General features: G+C 41.2%; 1 long non-coding RNA gene across 1 annotated transcript in view; it reads left to right on the forward strand.

Annotated features, from left to right (window-relative positions):
- The window catches only part of LOC310827373, an 85,000-nt gene that overhangs the window by 41,115 nt on the left and 24,989 nt on the right, over window positions 1–18,896 (forward strand). The window contains exons 2-6 of the long non-coding RNA XR_014556302.1: window positions 3,023–3,148; window positions 10,061–10,185; window positions 13,153–13,559; window positions 13,734–14,550; window positions 16,657–16,782. This is a non-coding gene — a long non-coding RNA (uncharacterized lncRNA). The remainder of the gene's footprint in view (window positions 1–3,022; window positions 3,149–10,060; window positions 10,186–13,152; window positions 13,560–13,733; window positions 14,551–16,656; window positions 16,783–18,896) is intronic.

Here is an 18,896-nt window from a genome sequence, read left to right on the forward strand (position 1 = left end):
ATGAAAGGTTTTAATTTCTAAATTAAAACAGCCTATATAATCAGCCTCAGAAGCTCAGATTTGTAAGACATCCTGTTATAAAATAATGTGTACCGTGACCCAGTCTTAAGACAGGCACTTTTAAAGTATCACTGATTCCAATAGGAGAGAGTTATGTCATGCTTTCCCACTGATAATCAAGAGGACTAAAATAATCTTACTTTTGCTTGGATCATGATCTGGATCCAATAATTATCTAACCTGCTCTCCATAGCCTCTGAAGAATCTCAAAATCTCCACACACTACAGAAGGGTACAATTCAATGTTATTGGGCTGAACTAAAGTTGTTATAAATGATTTTATAAACCCCTGCACAGCACAGTATTTGTCAGTGTCCTCTCCCTTTGTCAGCTGATGAGGGTGCTGAGGTCACTGTATGTGAGTGTGAATGTTTTCTCATTGTTCCATTGCTGGCTGTTGCATGCTGGGTCATCTTTGCATTGGCACCTTGGCTATGAAATTGTCTCCTTCTGGAGGTTTGGAATGCCCCAAACTTGATGGTATTCTGCTGTCTGATTAAAATACATCTGTTCTTAGCAATTGGCAAATCAAATTAAGGCTATTCAAGGTTTTAAGAGGTGTGAACAGCTGCTATTATATGTGATTGTTTTACCACTGAGTGATAAGTTTAGTTGCTTTGTGAGTTTTCTTTTTGCATACTATGTTGTTTTATGGCATTTTGTAATGAAGAGTGGCCTAAAAGTTTAATAGATACATAAATAAATTGGAAACATTAAATTTATGAATGATATATTTCGTGCAATATTGTTTAGATCCCATCCCACAAGTTTTAAGACCAGTTTTAGAACGTATTGATAGGAATGCATGCATCATTAATATGAATGGAACAAAAACTTACGGATCAGATGGAATTCATACCAAGAATGTACAAAAGCATATTCTTTATTCCATTATCCTTGCCCAGTCAGAGATTTTTAAGGCATAACACCGTTAAAAGAAAAATCCCACACTTCTAGGGCTGTCATTTATCAGACATGTGAACTTTGCCAAGTGCGGCAAATCTCAGAGACCAGAATACCTTTCAGAGATGTAAATCATGGTTTCTGATCTGTTTCTAAACAATTATACTCCTAGTAAACAGCCCAGCCTTGAATATAATCATAAACCAACCATTTGGTTAATATTCAGTAAAAATGTATGCACCTCCATGACAAGATCCCCCAATCTAATGGGATTTACTTATTTATTTCTCCAGATGAGGAAAAAAAAGTATCAGAGTGGTGTGAAGGTCTGATTTATGCTGATTCCCCCCCCCCCCCCCCAGATCTAGGTGGTATTGCATTTGAAAATGTTCAGCAGCTTATCATGCCCAGTACTGAGCTGGTGTAGCATTGTAGCTAACAGTACAATCCTATACATTTCTGTACAGGGACACGGGTGGCGCTGTGGTCTAAACCACTGAGCCTCTTGGGCTTGCTGATCGGAAGCTCAGTAGTTCGAATCCTCATGACGGGTCAGCTCCTGTTGCTCCGCCCCAGCTTCGGCCAACCTAGCAGTTCAAAATCACACCAGTGCAAGCAGATAAACAGGTACTGCTGTGCAGGGAAGGGAAATGGTGTTTCCATGCACTCTGGTTTCCATCACTGTGTTCTGTTGCATCAGAAGCGATTTAGTCATGCTAGCCACATGACCTGGAAAGCTGTCTGTAGACAAACTCTTGCTCCCTTGGCCTGAAGTGAAATGAGTGCCGCACCCCATACTTGCCTTTGACTGGACTTAACTGTCCAGGGTTCCTTTACCTTTATACATTTTTGGATACATACCTATAATCTGAGCTATGAATTATGAAGGGCAGTATAATTGCCCTAAATCAGGGGCGGCAATCTGTAGCTCCAGGCTATGTGTAGCATTTGGATGGATGTCAAAGGACTTCTGCAAGCTGTAATTTCATACCTTTAGTTTGCAGGGAGAGAGGAAGCCCCTCTCGTCTCTGCCATGTGGCTCCCAACAAATTATCTCTGAGTGAATTTGGCCCCCAACTGATAAAAGCTTGTTCACTCTGTCCTAAATGAATAAGCCTATTACAGTGGTACCTTGGGTTACATACGCTTCAGGTTACATATGCTTCAGGTTACAGACTCCGCTAACCCAGAAATATTACCTCGGGTTAAGAACTTTGCTTCAGGATAAGAACAGAAATTGTGCTCCGGCAGCGCGGCAGCAGCAGCAGCAGGAGGCCCCATTAGCTAAAGTGGTGCTTCAGTTTAAGAACGGACCTCCAGAATGAATTAAGTACTTAACCCGAGGTACCCTGTACTGGCTGTCAAGTGAAGGTGCACAGCTTGTATGAATGAAGTAGGAATTTGATGCTCTGCATTGTGGACCAGTGAAAGCGTAAATGTTGATTGGCTCTCAGGGTGAGAAGCTTGAATCTCTCATGGTCTGAATCTCCTAAGAGAGGCAAGTCTAGTGCTTTGAGAACCTTTGTGTTCTATTATTCAATATATCTATATTAAAAAATAAATAAAGATGAGGGGTCGCTTAAGGAAGTTTGATCATTGTTTAACATACAAGATGATCTGTATTCATTTTCATCATTTCATGGCTCCCACGTGGCAGCTTCCTCATGACACTCGTCTTTTACTGATGCTTTGAAGTGTCTCTTGCTTTACTTTGAGTTCCTTGAACTCATCTGCAGTAGGCAGTTCATTTTCAAGTTAACTTTCCTATCCTCCTGATGTCAGGTTTTTCTTTTCTTTTTCAACATTACTTTTTTTCTGAATACTGTAAATCTCACAGAGTTCAGTATCCTATATATAGCAAGTCTCTTATTTTAAAGAAGGGAGGACTGATAAGTATTTCAAATTGACCAACTTCATTTCACAGGTAATGATTGATCTTGGAAAGCAGGCATTGTGTGAAGTCATTTGCATGTGCTTCCCCTGTAGAATTGCCTTTGTCATGTGGGATAGCGAGATGTATACAATCTGATGTGAATAATATCTCTCTGTCTTTTTGTAGCGTTTTCAGAGTACCTTGTATTGCTGGACTTGATGTTTTAAGTTCAAGACTGTAGATCCACAGAGCAATGGGCAATGTTGGCCGCAATCGTGAGGAAGAGTCTTGCGGTACCTTAAAGATCAGCAGGTATTGACTCATACTTTTTTTTTTACCACTTTGCTTTTAAAAATTATGGTTCATAATTATTATTGTCATTCAGGCACATAAGGATTCAAGTCTATCTTAGCGTCTAGGTTTCAGGACACATTTTTCTCCCTCTCTCATAACACTGGGACTTGGGGGCATCAAAAGAAGCTGAAATGTTGGAAGAGCTTAGGGGATCAGAATTCCTCCTCTTCCTCCTTCTAGGACAAAAGAGCTTCTGAATGAAAATATCTCTTCATATAGTGCATAGGCAAGCAATGGAATTTGCTCCCACCAGAGGCAGTGATGGCCACAGACTTGGATGGCTTTTAAAGACAAAGACATGCAGGAGAAGGCAATAAGTGGCTATGGACCCTGGTGGTTATGTTCTACCTCCACCATCAGAGGCAGAGTACGCTTCTGAATGCCGGTTGATGGAAACCAAAGAAGAGGAGAGTGCTGTGGAGCTCCAGTTTTCCTTGAGATCAATTTGTGGCATAGGAGGTGGTTGTGGCTTAGGGGGCTATATGTATGGTGTTGATTGGGTAGTTTGAGGTGGGCCAACTGAATCCAGCTAATCAGGTTCCATTCCTTTAAGAAGATGATAGGCATTGTCAAGGCTGACAGTGCTGACTAGCTTATAAGGCAGAGTCATGCATGCTGAAGGATGTAGGAGGAATTGGTTTTGCATGCTTTTATTTATTTGTTTGTTTGTTTGTTTGTTTGTTTGTTTAATTCATGCACTGCTTCTCGAGAAACATCCTCAAACAGTTAACAACAACAATGCACATAAGCACTGGAACAGTAATCATCACTTAATTGCCACTTAAAAGGCTTGTTGGAAGAGAAAGGTGTGGAAAACAAATAAAGATGGCATGTATCTGATATATAATGGGAGGGAGTTCCAAACAGCAGATGCTACCATACTAATTTCAGGATGAGATGATACCTGCAGGAGGCCCTTTCCTGTAGAGCCCAGTGATCTGTTGGGTATATAAAAAGTGAAGAGATCTTTCAGGTATCTTAGTTCCAAGCTTTGTACACAAACACCTTGGAATTATATATGGAATCCAGTGGTTCTGACCCAGTTGGCTTTGTACTACTTCCTGTATTGAGTCCCCACTTATCTCTGAGCCACTTATGTATTATCAGGTTTTTTTAAAAACAAACCTGACTAATTCCATGCAAATTTATATGCAGGCAGAGGGCCTTCTCTGTGGAATGCCCTCCCATCAGGAAGGAAATAAACAACTATCTGACTTTTAGAAGGGAAGTTTTTTATGTTTATGTTTTATTGCTTTTTTTATTCTGTTGGGAGCTGCCCAGAGTGGCTAGGGAAACCCAGCCACATGGGCAGGGAATAAATAAATAAATAAATAATAATAATAATAATATCCAAGTCCTATGCAGTATTATATTTATGTAGTATAATTGTATAAATATATGCATTTCTATACAATTGTATTTGTTGGTTACTTTGGAAACCTGGAAGTGTATAGGTGTATAATAATGCATACAATAATGCATATAATATGCAAATATTGTTTGTATTATAAACAAAACTGGAGTAAGGGGGATAGATCTTCAGAAAAACCCATCCCTATGCACACTGTTCACTACTGTGTACACAACTTTGTATTGTGGACAGAGTGAGAAAATTGTGCCTGTGAAATAGCTATTAAATAGGCACAATCTGAAGGCGTGGAATTCTGCATTCAAGTTATTCATTGATTTTCACCTTATACAACCCTAGTGAAGTCAGAGATGTGTCAAGAATGTAGGTCAGTACTGGAAATAGCTCACTAGAATATATCAATGAATTTTAAAAGAGATTGTGGGAGTTCAGTGTTGACCTGAAACTGAACTGAGGGGTCCAATCTGATCAAACTACCAGCTGCATCAGCTTATTGTTCCCAATTGTGAATTTATTTCTATTTCCTGCCCCCAAACCACAACCTACATGACACAAACATGATGAAATTTCCTCTTGGCAACCACACCTTTTGACTACCGAATAAAAAGAACTAAAACACAACACACATTTCAATTAATTTGTTTTAGTCTTGAGAGCAGGATTAATAAGGCAAAGAATGCTTATACAGTGGTACCTCGGGTTACATACGCTTCAGGTTACAGACTCCGCTAACCCAGAAATATTACCTTGGGTTAATAACTTTGCTTCAGGATGAGAACAGAAATCGTGCTCCGGCGGTGTGGCAGCAGCAGGGGGCCCCATTAGCTAAAGTGGTGCTTCAGGTTAAGAACAGTTTCAGGTTAAGAACGGACCTCCAGAATGATTTAAGTACTTAACCCGAGGTACCACTGTAAAGGTGTGGGTAAAATCATTCACCACAGAAAAATAAGAAAGTGGAACCACTGCTATGTGTGAAACTGGAGTAAACAGAAATCCATTTCTCTTTACAAGATGGGGCTGGATTCATATCTCCTCACACTTGTGGTTTTCATGTAGGACCTCCAGGCTGCAGTCCTCTATCAACTTACCTAGAAGTAAGCCCATTGAATATAATGGAACATACTTTTCCTGGAGTGTACTGTTTGCATGGGAATGTACTGTTAAAGCATTACCTCGTGACTCTTAGGTAAAAGAATGGCTTCTTCAGGCCAGAGTGGCCAACCAGATCCTGACGTTGCATCTAGTCATCAATATTAGTAGCCAGTGATGATTGAAGACACGGCTGCACATAGAATGTAGAAATGTGGAGGACTAACCCTAAGACTGGAAATATCAAAAACTTTAGAGAAATTGAAATGGACATATTCCCCCATCCCTAGCCACAACACACACACACACACAGCATGCACCACACAACATTCTCACATGTCTCCATGCATGCACACCCCCATTAGGGCTACATTCTCCTCCAAGCTGATCTTTCAGGAGGTTGCAACTAGGGAGGCTGGGCTAACTCTTCCCCTCCCTTCCCATTGCTCTCTCCAAGATGATTACCAAGCCCTCCACAGCAATTAAGTTTGAAAAAAGTCTTCCAATGGAACCAGGAGTAGGTTCCCCCCCCCCAAGCTTAAGTGTGGCATGTGTGGTGTTTTCGGTTTCAGGGCATGTCACAGTGTATGGGAAGGGGTTGGGCCACTGAAAGACATTTTGCTGTTTGAACTTCCAACGGGAGACACGGCGAGCTGAATCATCTTTTACTAGTGGGCTCGCTAGTAGGATGATTAAAACAAGACATTTTGCTGTCCGAAGTGAAGGACAGGATGGACTCCTAGGGACCAAGTCCCTTCGCCCCTCCTCAATAAAATATTTGAGGAATCTGACCCACCCCTCCAAGTTGATGGGCACTGCCATTCAAATGGTGTGTGTGCACAGCCTCTTGTGGGGCAGGGTTTACCTGCCCCCCCTATTTTATTCAAGTTGGCACCTTTGATGTCTGCCCTTTTTAGATACAGAAGCTGGTCTGGCAACTGAATCTTAGTTCAATGTCCTTTGATGCCTTTGAGTATAGCAGGCTATGCTAGCCAAGGGGCACAGAATATGCTACATAGCAGTGTAGCAGTGTCTAAGGCTTTCTGCCCTCCTGCACTGGCTGCCTCTGTCAGCCACCTCACTCTGCCCTTGGGTGGGGCACCAACTCCATGCAGGGTATATCTTTGCCACCCAGCTACTAGAACAAGCAGTGACATGTGGCTCTTTGACTTAATTAGGGGACTGTTTTGTAGCTTGTGACCTAGATACGTCCTTCCAGGCTGTTTCTGAAGAAGGCAAAGGCTGTTTATAAACAGGGCAGCCAAGTATTCCTTCAGAGGTTCACTAAGCATGAGGTAACAGGAGGATGAAGTGTCAGAAGTCAAAGGTGCGGAACCATCTTGGGCTTGCTCTTCTGAAGAGCCTGTAACTGCTGTTCAGGCTGAGGACTTGGAAACAGTCCACTGAGAGGTTTCCTGCCAGGGGATTTGTTAGCTGCAAGAGCTTGACTGAGACAGGATTGCATTACAAAAATGGTCTTTATTCCTCTGCTGCCTTGCAAACTCCTCTATATCAAATATATAACTTCTTGGCAAAACTTACAAATTGCTATTTCAAAGAAATAATGCATACATTATGTTTTGCCTCTTAGGGATGGAGGCTAAACGTGAGCATTTATTAAGCCAATTATTTATTGCAGATGACACCAGCAAATAGCAAGCTAGATAAAATGATACTCGGATAACAGAAAGGATTTTAGAAGACTGAAAACTACCTGGTAACAATTGCAAATACTTGAGACAGATGCACATTATAAGAGCAAGGCCATTAACAAAATATATTACCTACTAAGCTGCTTGCTTTTGACCTATGGCCTGGTCGGTACACACAGCAGAATGGAGTGTACCACTTTTGACTGCAGATGGAAGAATTACAGTACATTTAAAAATATTTGCAGGTAGAAGAAAAGTCCCTGAAGTCTGATTGCAAAGAGCTTGTTACATGAGTAAACATGTCACCTGTAGTCTGAAGTGGTGCAGTCCAGTGACACCTGATGAAATTCCTTTTTTCTATGCAATGAGAAAAGGCAGAAAAGTTTGGTCCTCCTTTATATCTGGTTACTTACCATTCTGGGAAGTAGGGTGCATGGGGAAAAGGGTATTTGATCTACAGATATGCTGGAGAAAGCTAGTAGATGGAAAGGGACATTACCCACCTCTTCTTCCCCTTCTCCTAAGGATTGGGGGGGGGGACTTCTGAATGAGGGGGGCTGTAGCATGGGGGTGGGAGGGAAAGAAAGAATGCCTGAAAATCATGCAGAAACATTTTCTGGGAATGGGGGCTCCATCTGGCTGCCTTTTGTTTTTAGGTCCTTGCAGATTTTATTCATGCTCTTGTACTCTGGAATCTGATGAAGGACAGCTAAGAAATATTTCAAACAAACAAAACACCCAAGTTTGACTCCTGCCAGTGGCTGTTTCTTTACATTTCTTTCTCTGGCAAGGGACACTGAACATAAAGGAAATGTAATCTTAGTGTGTGGTACAAAATTCATTCTTCCACTTAATTCATTTTTGTGTTCCCTCATGTATTGGGGCCTGATGGTTGAAGCTCTACAGCTTTTCTGTGTTTGATCAAAGGAGAATGAAGTAGCACCACACTTGCCTCACACCATAGCAAGAAAAGAGGTTTATTTACCCACCTTCTGGTGCTTAGCATCACTCCAGAGTTGGGTACAAAGCCCTAAGGCCTTAGTTTAGGTGGCCTAAACTAAATTGTGGTGGCCTTTCACAGTGTGCCCAGCTCAATGTCAGAGCTCTTTGGCTTCCTTCTGCCTCTGGTGCCGCTGCATTCTGCTTTCTATGGGCACCTGCTTTATTTAGCCACCCCTACATCCAGAAGGTTGCACCTCTTGGCAGACTGATGCCATGAGAACCAGTCTTTCCTTAGCCCTCTGCTGGATTTTGCTCACTCTTCTTCTCTCAATTATCTGACATCATCCGTCTCTCCTCTTTCCTTCTTCCCTCCCCCTGTATTGAGCCTAACTCTTTTTTTCTTATTTCTCAGAGTCAAGGGCTCCACCCTTCTATCGGCCCCCTACCTCCTTTGACCTTTTGTCCTCTCCATCTGTTTCCTGGGGCCATGCCAACCAGGCTCCTTCATCCCTTTCTCTTCTGGGGTAACTTTTCTTGGATTTCTGTGTGCCCTGTATTAAACAATCATGTGAAAAGTATCTAAGTATGTTGTAAATGGAGAAGACAGTTGGAACATGATACCCAGCTCCACCTCTCTTTTAAATCAGAACCAGTGAAGGCGGTGAAGGTCCTGTGTGAGTGTCTGGAAGCGGTTGGAGGTTGGATGGCGGCTAACAGATTGAGGTTGAATCCTGACAAGACAGAAGTACTGTTTTTGGGGGACAGGAGGCGGGCAGGTGTGGAGGATTCCCTGGTCCTGAATGGGGTAACTGTGCCCCTGAAGGACCAGGTGCGCAGCCTGGGAATCGTTTTGGACTCACAGCTGTCCATGGAGGCACAGGTCAAATCTGTATCCAGGGCAGCTGTTTACCAGCTCCATCTGGTACGTAGGCTAAGACCCTATCTGTCTGCAGACTGTCTCGCCAGAGTGGTACATGCTCTGGTTATCTCCTGCTTGGACTACTGCAATGCGCTCTACGTGGGGCTACCTTTGAAGGTGACCCGGAAACTACAACTAATCCAGAATGCGGCAGCTAGACTGGTGACTGGGAGCGGCCGCCGAGACCATATAACACCGGTCTTGAAAGACCTACATTGGCTCCCAGTACGTTTCTGAGCACAATTCAAAGTGTTGGTGCTGACCTTTAAAGCCCTAAATGGCCTCGGTCCAGTATATCTGAAGGAGCGTCTCCTCCCCCATCGTTCTGCCCGGACACTGAGGTCCAGCTCCGAGGGCCTTCTGGCGGTTCCCTCACTGCGAGAAGCCAAGTTACAGGGAACCAGGCAGAGGGCCTTCTCGGTAGTGGCGCCCGCCCTGTGGAATGCCCTCCCATCAGATGTCAAAGCGATAAACAACTACCTGACATTCAGAAGACATCTGAAGGCAGCCCTGTTCAGGGAAGTTTTTAATATGTGACATTTTAGTGTATTTCTCATCTCTGTTGGAAGCCGCCCAGAGTGGCTGGGGAAACCCAGCCAGATGGGCGGGGTACAAATAATAAATTATTATTATATTATTATATAACATGGGAGATAGGGGTTGAGATTTTCCAGCACTTGTGAACCTTGACAGGCCCATCATACCTCTCAAAGTAGTTGTGAGGATAAATACATGAGGCTGAAATATCCTTGAGAAAAAGACATTCATAAAAATGTTACACTGTGATGTAGAGGCAGATCATTTGAAAGGTAAGAAGAAGCTTAGCTCGGCTATGTGCACGATCAATGCTGAAAGCCTTTTTCTGTTCTTTACTGATGGAGCTTCATTTTTATTTTCAGACTGTGCTTTGCCAATTTCCTGCTCACACTGACTATCTGCAGGGAACCCAAGCAAATGGCTAGCAGGAAGGTCACTTGCATCCTTTTCTTTGCTTTCGTGGAACCATTGCCTAATGTAAATACAGGTAAAACTATGAATTTATTCTCTCACTGTGATTCATTGAACAATGGCAAGCTCTTCTGATGCTGTTGTGTAAGTCACACTTTTTACAACTTACTCAGGGGAAAAAATATTATTTGTATTATTCTTCCTCCCACCAACTACAACTGAATAAACAGAACTGTCCTTTTAAGTAATAGCTGTCTTCTATCAAGCAACCCCCAGTGTTTCTACATATGGTTCTGCTAAACTGGGTATACAAAAACCTCTTGCATGCATGGACATCCATTCATCTTATTTGTTTCCCCATGAGGCAAGCATGAGACAATGTAGAAACAGGCATGGCTTTTCTTGTCATTGGTCTCTATTTTGCAAATGGTACTTTAAAAAAGAGCAATTACAAATACATGTTTATTTGGAAGTACCACTGAGGTCAATGGGGCTTTCTCCCAGGTATGTGTGCATAGGTGTGTCTTTAACATAGTGGTGCACCAAGTATTATTTTGCCAAATTGAATTTTGTTGAATAGTGTATTAATGTTATACTCATGTTAGTTTGCACTGCCTGCAGCCAGGAGAATGAAACTGATTGATAATGTTCAAATTTTCCTTAAAAAAACCCAATCAGTTTCTGTAAAGGCTGACCCAAGTGAAAATGTTGCAAGTAGAAGCTTAATGGGTATTAAATAAACCATTTAGCATTGTTAATAGGTGTAAACTAACATGACAATAATGGATTTGCTAATTTATAGTCATAATACCCAACAATGCTCAACTAGGCTCCTTTTGTCCATAACTGGAGTGGCAAAATTCCCTATTTGCTTTGAACAAGGTAATACCTAGAGTCTTATGATAATATTTTATTTTCCATATTTTCCCCAAGTTCAAGTTTGGAAAGATACACATTATTTCAGCCCCCACTATTTTATGTTAGTTTTATTTTAAAAGAAGTAAAATGGGAACAATTGGAGGCCCACATACCAATTCACCATACGAAAAGTATGACCAAGGCTAGATTTGTTGTGATAAAATATGTCAGGTTACAAGTGAAAACTCTAGGTGAGCTATTTATTAGGACACAATAGCTTCTTAATCTGTAAAAAAAACCACATATAACTAATAGACATCAAATCATTTCCTTGGATTTAGTACCTCCAAATCTGTAGAAACCTCTAAGGACATATCATAATAATGGGAGTCATATTTTTTGCTTTAATAACTAAAAAGTGTGCTTTGAAGTAATGTGGTCTCACTGTAATCTACCATCAAGCACCTAAACTAACAGAAAAGGTAGAACCATCACAATGGAGATTGTGGAGACGGAAGTGTGTAATCAGACAAATGAAAATAAGGTTTGGAAAAGGATTGCAGAGGAGTAACAAGAGATATTACTGGTGTGTTTCTTAGTTCATTGTTGTTTTTCTTTCAGTAAAAGTTCTATCAGCTGGGGAGACTTGTTCCCTTCTTTGAAGCTAGCTCTTGTTTCTCTGAAGTCAGATTCCTTATTCCCAGGGCTCCACTCTGCAATGCCAGCACAAACATACATCAGCAGCTGCACAGCACTTTCAAGAGTTAGCAAGAAGCTATCAAGCAATTACTTATTCCACTTTAGATCCATGACCGTGATTTTACACCACAGGTCTGAGAAAATCAAAGACAATGAGTAAAGTCAACAGTCGCAAAAAGCAAGGTCATGTGGACAAAGAAATGGACTACACCTGACTGTATTTAATTCGAACGATAATATTTGATAAGATGCCACACTATAACCCCAGTGATAATGTGTTGAATAGTTTGGGTAAGGCATTTTCTTAATTTTTCAACCTTGGCTACTATTGTGGTCTCCAGTTTAGGGGGGGGGAAGCATCTATAGTGGTGTGGCGGCCTTTGTATGTGCCTACCACATAGATGAGTGATGTAGTATGAAAGTAACATGTGCTTACATTGGTATGTCCATGCATGCATCCAAGTTTTGTAATCCGCCCATCTAAAAAGTGAATTGGTGGGCTTTGGGAAGGGGAAATGCATGCATAGGAATGTGCATACAGTACTGCAATAAATATGTTATATTGTGCATGTAGTGATGATGTCAAGCACATGCACAGATCTTAGCCACCTTCAAAGAGGAGCCAGAGAGGAGATATGATAGCCATCTTCAAATATCTAAAGGGCTATCACATGGAGGATGGAACAAACTTGTTTTCACCTGTTCCAGAGGCTAGGACCCAAACCAATGAATTCTAGTTACAAGAAGGGAGATTCCAACTAAACATCAGGAAGAACTTTCTAACAATAACAGTTGTTCGCCAGTGGAACAGACTCCCATGCGAGGTGGTGAACTCTCCTCTCTTGGAGGTTTTTAAGCAGAGGATGGATGGCCATCTGTCATGGATGCTTTAGCTGAGATTCCTTCATTGCAGGGGGTTGGACTAGATGGCTCTTGGGGTTACTTCAACTCTGCAAGTCTATGATTCTATGAACATTACAGTGGTACCACAGGTTACATACGCTTCAGGTTACAGATTCTGCTAACCCAGAAATAGTACCACGGGTTAAGAACTTTGCTTCAGGACGAGAACAGAAATTGTGCAGCGGTGGTGCAGCGGCAGCAGGAGGCCCCATTAGCTAAAGTGGTGCTTCAGGTTAAGAACAGTTTCAGGTTAAGAACAAACCTCCGGAACGAATTAAGTACTTAACCCAAGGTACCACTGGATTATTACATTGGAAATTGTGTGAGCTACCCTTAGGTTTCGACAGCAGCACACTCCTCTTATATCAAATGCACATATTACGGATTTCTGCTCATGTTGGAAAAACATTGTAGAGTACTAGGGCATTTTCACACATGTCATAAAGAGCACTTTTGAGTCCCTTTCACGTTGCTTATTTGTACCATGTGTGAATGTTGTTAATGTGTGAAAGAAAGCAGAAAATAGCCATTTTAAAATCAAATGTACATTCTGGTCACTGTAAGCTTTACATTTGCATTACAGATCAATTGAAACAAAAATCAATTTAAGCCTCATGTGTGAAAACATCCTTAAATAGCAATATGGCATTGTAAATACAAGCTGAATATTCGACAGCGACACATGAACTCAAGAGAAGAGAAAAGGAGCTTTATTAGCTATTCAGTTCTTAATTGTATATGACCCTTGTGACACGGAGAAGTGTGTCAGCTGTCATTTTCTGGCTGTGCCACTATGTGGATTTTAGCAGGGAAATGTGACCCCAAGAGTGTCCATAACAGGTTTGAAAGATGTTAATGATGGTATGTGGACTGTTAAGCTGGTAATGGTAATATACCAAAAATGGCACAAGGTGGTGTCCAGCATTCTCTGCTCACTAGCACAAAGGCTCTTACAGTAGTGGGTAGGTGAGTTTTAATGTTGCTGAACCAGTGGCGTAGCGTGGGGGTGCGGGGGGGCCAGCTGCACCGGGCGCAACATCTGGGGGGGTGCGCGCTCACGCTCGCAGCTCTCTGCCCCCTGCTAAAATCCACGGGTTAGGGGGCGCAAATTACTTGCCTTGCCCCGGGTGCTGACAACCCACGCTACGCCACTGTGCTGAACAGAGGACCAGGTAACAATTGTGCTAGTGGATTCTGGGGGGCAACAGATTGGCCAATTTTGTTGCACAATAAGGTGCAACCTTAAGTTCAGTTCATAAGAGATTTGGAACAAAAATTGGTCTGGTTCTTTGACATTCTGCTTCCAGCAACTAGTATCTTCCAGCTTCATTTCCAAGCCACTCTCTTAAGATGACACTTCTAGTTTTTTTCAGTTTCTCAACATCTGGTGATTTTTAAAAATATATATAATAAAAAGCCTTGATGAAAATCCATCAGCATTTTGGTGCACATTTCTCCTAATTTACAGGTGGGACTTTTCCCCAATTTTGCCTAATAGACACATTTTTGCAAGCATTTTTTTAAACCAATATATTGAATTTTCGTCTGTTATTCTTACTAAACTATATATTTTTGTGTGTGTGCACATCTTCCCCTAATATTTGCATATTTTTTTTACACATCCTTTGGGTAGGAGAAATGAATTGCAAAATTCAAATTCAGTTCGTGTATGTGCGGAAGGCCAAATTAGGCAGGTTTGCCTTAAAATATGAATCGAACAAAATTTCTCTCCCTCCCTAATATGAATGCAATACGGATTACTTCCCCGAGCTATTTTGATGTCTGAAATCAGACCCAAATTGTTCTCCCTCACTGTTGAGGACCACCACTTTTCAAAGGACTTGACCCATTCAGACACTATTCTCTGTTTTCCTCTATTCTTTCCTCAGCTCCACCCTGCCTGGGCAGGATCACCTGAAGTGTATTGCCTCCTCTGCTTCACGGCAAAGCCAGCTCCGGCAAAAAATGAATCTTCAAAAGAGTAAGAACATCTTTTGCATAATGTACCCCTGTCCACTGGTCTATGAATTCCTTTTGGACGGAGATTTGATTGCCACCCCAAACAATGACATTTAGATGGCAACCTAAAAATGTTTTTATTTCTCTAGGCTTTTGGTGGTTTGCCACATCTTGCAAAAGAAATGGCCTATGGTCAACTGTATCGTTGTTGATTCATTGATAACTCCTAATTACTGTTTTAAATACATTTCTTTCATTTTAAACATTGTTCTTAGACTCCCTGAGCTCCATTAGTGGAAAGAGCAGTGTGATAAGTACAGTAAATGAATAAGTAAATAATGAGCAAACTTTTAAAATTCCACAGTAATTGGAGATCCTTGTAGAGCCTGAATACACATGTGGCAAAGACCATGGAAAGAGCAAAGGTTTTCCTCCTCTGGAGGAACGTTTTATCCCCAACTTCCTTCCAAACCTGCACACTTGCTAAGTAAAAGGTTGTCAGCTAGCTGAAAATAAAGAACACCTTCCCGTTTATTGGGGGCAGGCAATGTTTTAATTGCATTTGCATTGATGAAAGTGCTGAGAGGATTCCCTGTCACACACACAAACTTAAACAAAATGATGCTTCATTCCCAGCAATTTGTGGCTTCAGTGTTCCTGTTATCCTCACAGCACACTCTTGTGTACTAAAGCATAGCCGGTCTTGAAACATTTGTGTCATTTTACACCATTAAACCTTCAAAACACACTCATTCGGAGTTGCACAGTGACACTCCTCATCAAAGAAAAGACTTTTTCAACCCAGTGAATTGTAACTATTCTACTGAATATATTTACGTGGAAAAAATAAAATAAAAGCCTATATGAATTTTTAAATGCCCACTTATTCAATTATTGCCATATATCAAGGGCAGGCTCCTACATTTCAGAAAGCACAATGTACAATGTATTTTCCCCCCTCTTAGAGATTTATTCTCTGAAAATCAGCCTCATTTATTGCAAATTCTCTCACATGCCTGGCTGGAAAAGCATATCTGCAGTATGATGCATCTATATGTCTTTATATACAGTCATTAGGCTGAAAAACATTTTAGAAGGTATGTGAAAATCCTGCATAAATGGTATCTATTTTCTGTCTATCAGATGCTTCTCAGTAAAATTACACTGCAATTCAAAACTCAAATTTATATTAGACATCAAAACTCAACCTGTGAAGCCTTTGCTTCTACTTGTGAGCAATTACTTACTGGTACACTATTATACCAGGCTTCCTCAACCTCGGCACTCCAGATGTTTTGAGACTACAATTCCCATCATCCCTGACACCTGGTCCTGCTAGCTAGAGATCATGGGAGTTGTAGGCCAAACAACTTCTGGAGGGCCGAGGTTGAGGAAGCTTACAATATACCAACTTCATCAAAGTGAGCTGATGCTTCACCATGTTTTTTGCCCTTTGCTAAGAGCTGCCCTGTATGACCAGTGAATGACCAAGTTGCATGATGATGTCACACTGAAGCTCTTTCTTTCATTGACAGCTAGAGCCTCCACATCACAAAAGGCCAAAAATGTAGAGCTGATATTCACACATCCTTGTGTGATGTCTCAGCTGATATCTCAGCCTACAGAAGCTTGTAGCTCCATTAAGTACTGTGTTTGAGGTTCCCTTTGAGGTGATAAAGCCTTATCTGTGGTAATTGATCAGTGATGTATCCCGATTTGTATACACTAATTATGTGGGGCATTATACAACATCACTTGTTTAGTAGCAGATTATACAACCGCCTTAAGCAGTTGTTACTACCCCACATTTTCTGGTGCCTATTGCCCATCACTTTATTTACAGCAAAAAATCCATTGTGAGCTGTGCAAGAGTTCCAAATCCATTTTCACTGTGCGCTTTCCATTTGCTGGTTTGCCGCTGAATCCCATCTGCAAAATAACAACAGTCTGGAAACAGCCTGGGTCTTATTTTTTACACATAGTTTGGAAAACTTCAGAAGGTTCTAGAAAATTAAGAAACAGGAGCTTGGAACTTTAATAAAAAATAAAGCTGGTAAGAACACATGGTAAAAGCAGTCAGTCTGATACAGCCATTGATACTAAAAGGAGTTTTCCTTTCTTTTCCCAGGCAACGAAGAGAGCAACTTGAATGGCGTTTCATGTTCATCATAACAACCACAATAATTAAAAATTGATGCTGCAACACACATTGGAATGTGGAAAACAAACAGGGGCCAGAATCAGCTGACCTAAGGTATGAAATATTCAATTAAAAAAACCAAACAAAGGGGGTGGGGAGGGGAAGGGGAAGCACAGTGCTTGGTGTGTAAAGAAAGGCTGCCGGAGGCCAAGATCTTAGGATAGCAAAGCCAATAAGATATTAAAACCACCCCATATTACTTTGTTTTCTATCTGCTGAACAAATAAATATTGAAAATATGTTTATCTGTTCGGTTTTAGCAGTGAAAACAGTTTCCAGAATGTATATATTAAGAGAGGATGTATAGTTATTTCACAGAACTCAAGGGCAGGCAAATGTGACTGGTGTGGGGGGAGGGAGGAGGAGAGATGGGGGACAGATACTTGAGCAGAAACAGGCTTTAGTAACAGGGGGTCTTGCCTGGGCCATGGCATACCATGTCCCACATGCTGATTACTTGAACAGACCCACTGCCAAGAAAAATTTTCCTTGGACTGCAGCGTTTTTTAGGATGTGCTTGCCTCGCCTTGCCAACACAGCAGTTTCTTCCTCACACAAACAATTCTGCTTTTGCTAGTTGGGATATAAACAGAAAGGATGCCGGGTTAATTATTTGTATAAAGGCAAAGATAGCTGGAATCTGGAAATTGTATAAGGACTGAGATGGCTCTTCTCTGGTGCATCTGTGCGAGTGATCATGGTTGCATCAGCGACGTCCAAAGCCTACAAGCCACAAAACATTCCCATTTGCCATCTGCCAACAATGAGATTAAAACCAGAACAAGCCAAGAACTGGAGAGCCAAGCCTTGCACACGTGTGTGCAAGCCGAAGAGGAAATCCCAACCTTTGCACCATTTAGAGATCACCAGAAAGCCAGAAACTGCCTTTCTTCCAAATAGATTTAAATGACCAGACCCTTCACGAATAGCCTTGCACCATCAAACTGTATATGGAATTTCAAGATGTTTAGCTGAAATGACTTTAATTTAAAGAAAGGTGTACTGCCTAAGGTGACCATGATCTCAACCTGCATGCCTGTTTTGTTTGCTTATTTATTTTATACACCACAAATCAAGAAAAACCAATCAGAGTGGTGTATGTAATAAAACCAGTGTGTCATCATGAAATTGGATTTTTATGTATTTATTTATTTCTGCTTCTTACCTCCCTGCACAACAGGGTCCTAGTGTGGGTTGCAACGCTAACATATTACAATCTTAAAATAAAAAAATATAAAAAAGAGTTATAGCCATAAAAGAAGTCTAAAAACAATTAAAAACAATTCCATATATAAAATAATACAAACATTTAAAAACAATTTCACTTACAAAGGCAGTTAAAAATAGTTCCAGTTTAAAATTCTTTCTGATTTAAAGCCATGAAAATCAGAGAAACGTAAGAACTGGGTCATAATAATAAATCATCACACTTCCTCTGTTTATATAGCAGCAGCAGTAATGTATTGTCTAGTCAGAAAGAGGAAAGTGGCATGCATGTACTTCCTAGTCTAAGGGTGTGCGGTCTCTCCAGGGAGCTGTTCTCCAGAGGTTTGGATGAGGGGCTTTGGGACTGGGAAGCAGCCTAAAAAACATGCCAATTGTACCTTTTTTAAAAAGTGCTTATTTGATTTCATTTTTACAGCTTTAAAAAAAATATTAATTTTCTGTAAGCCACCTTGAGCGTTACATAATGGAAAGGCAGGACAGAATGTCCGTACTCTTGTCTACACTCTCCCACTTTAATCTTGTAGAAGGGTTATGATAATCAGTAGCCATAGAAAGAGGAGCAAAATGGTGCAGATGAATTATTGCCAATGCGCAAATTGTTCTTTTAAGGCAGCCTTTCCCAACCTTGGGACCCCAGGTAATGCTGGACTACGTCTCCCATCAGCCTCAGCCAGTGTGGGCCAATTTGTCAAGGATGATGGGAATTGAAGTCTAATGAACTGGGAAATAAAAACAAACATAAGTCATTGCTAAACAAATCTGAGGGGACAATCCTCCGGATATAGGGCAGCATATAAATTCAATAAATCATAATAATAGTCCAATGAGTACTGGACAAACTCAGTAGCTACACAATGTAGAGCAATGGTTGTAAGATGAAAAATGGAATTGTGAGGTGGTGGTGGGAAAGGTATTGCTTGGAGGTAGGATTCCCATATTTC

The sequence above is a fragment of the Podarcis gaigeae genome, assembly GCF_964106915.1.
Source record: "Podarcis gaigeae genome assembly, chromosome: 11".
Taxonomy (NCBI): Eukaryota; Metazoa; Chordata; class Lepidosauria; order Squamata; family Lacertidae; genus Podarcis; species Podarcis gaigeae.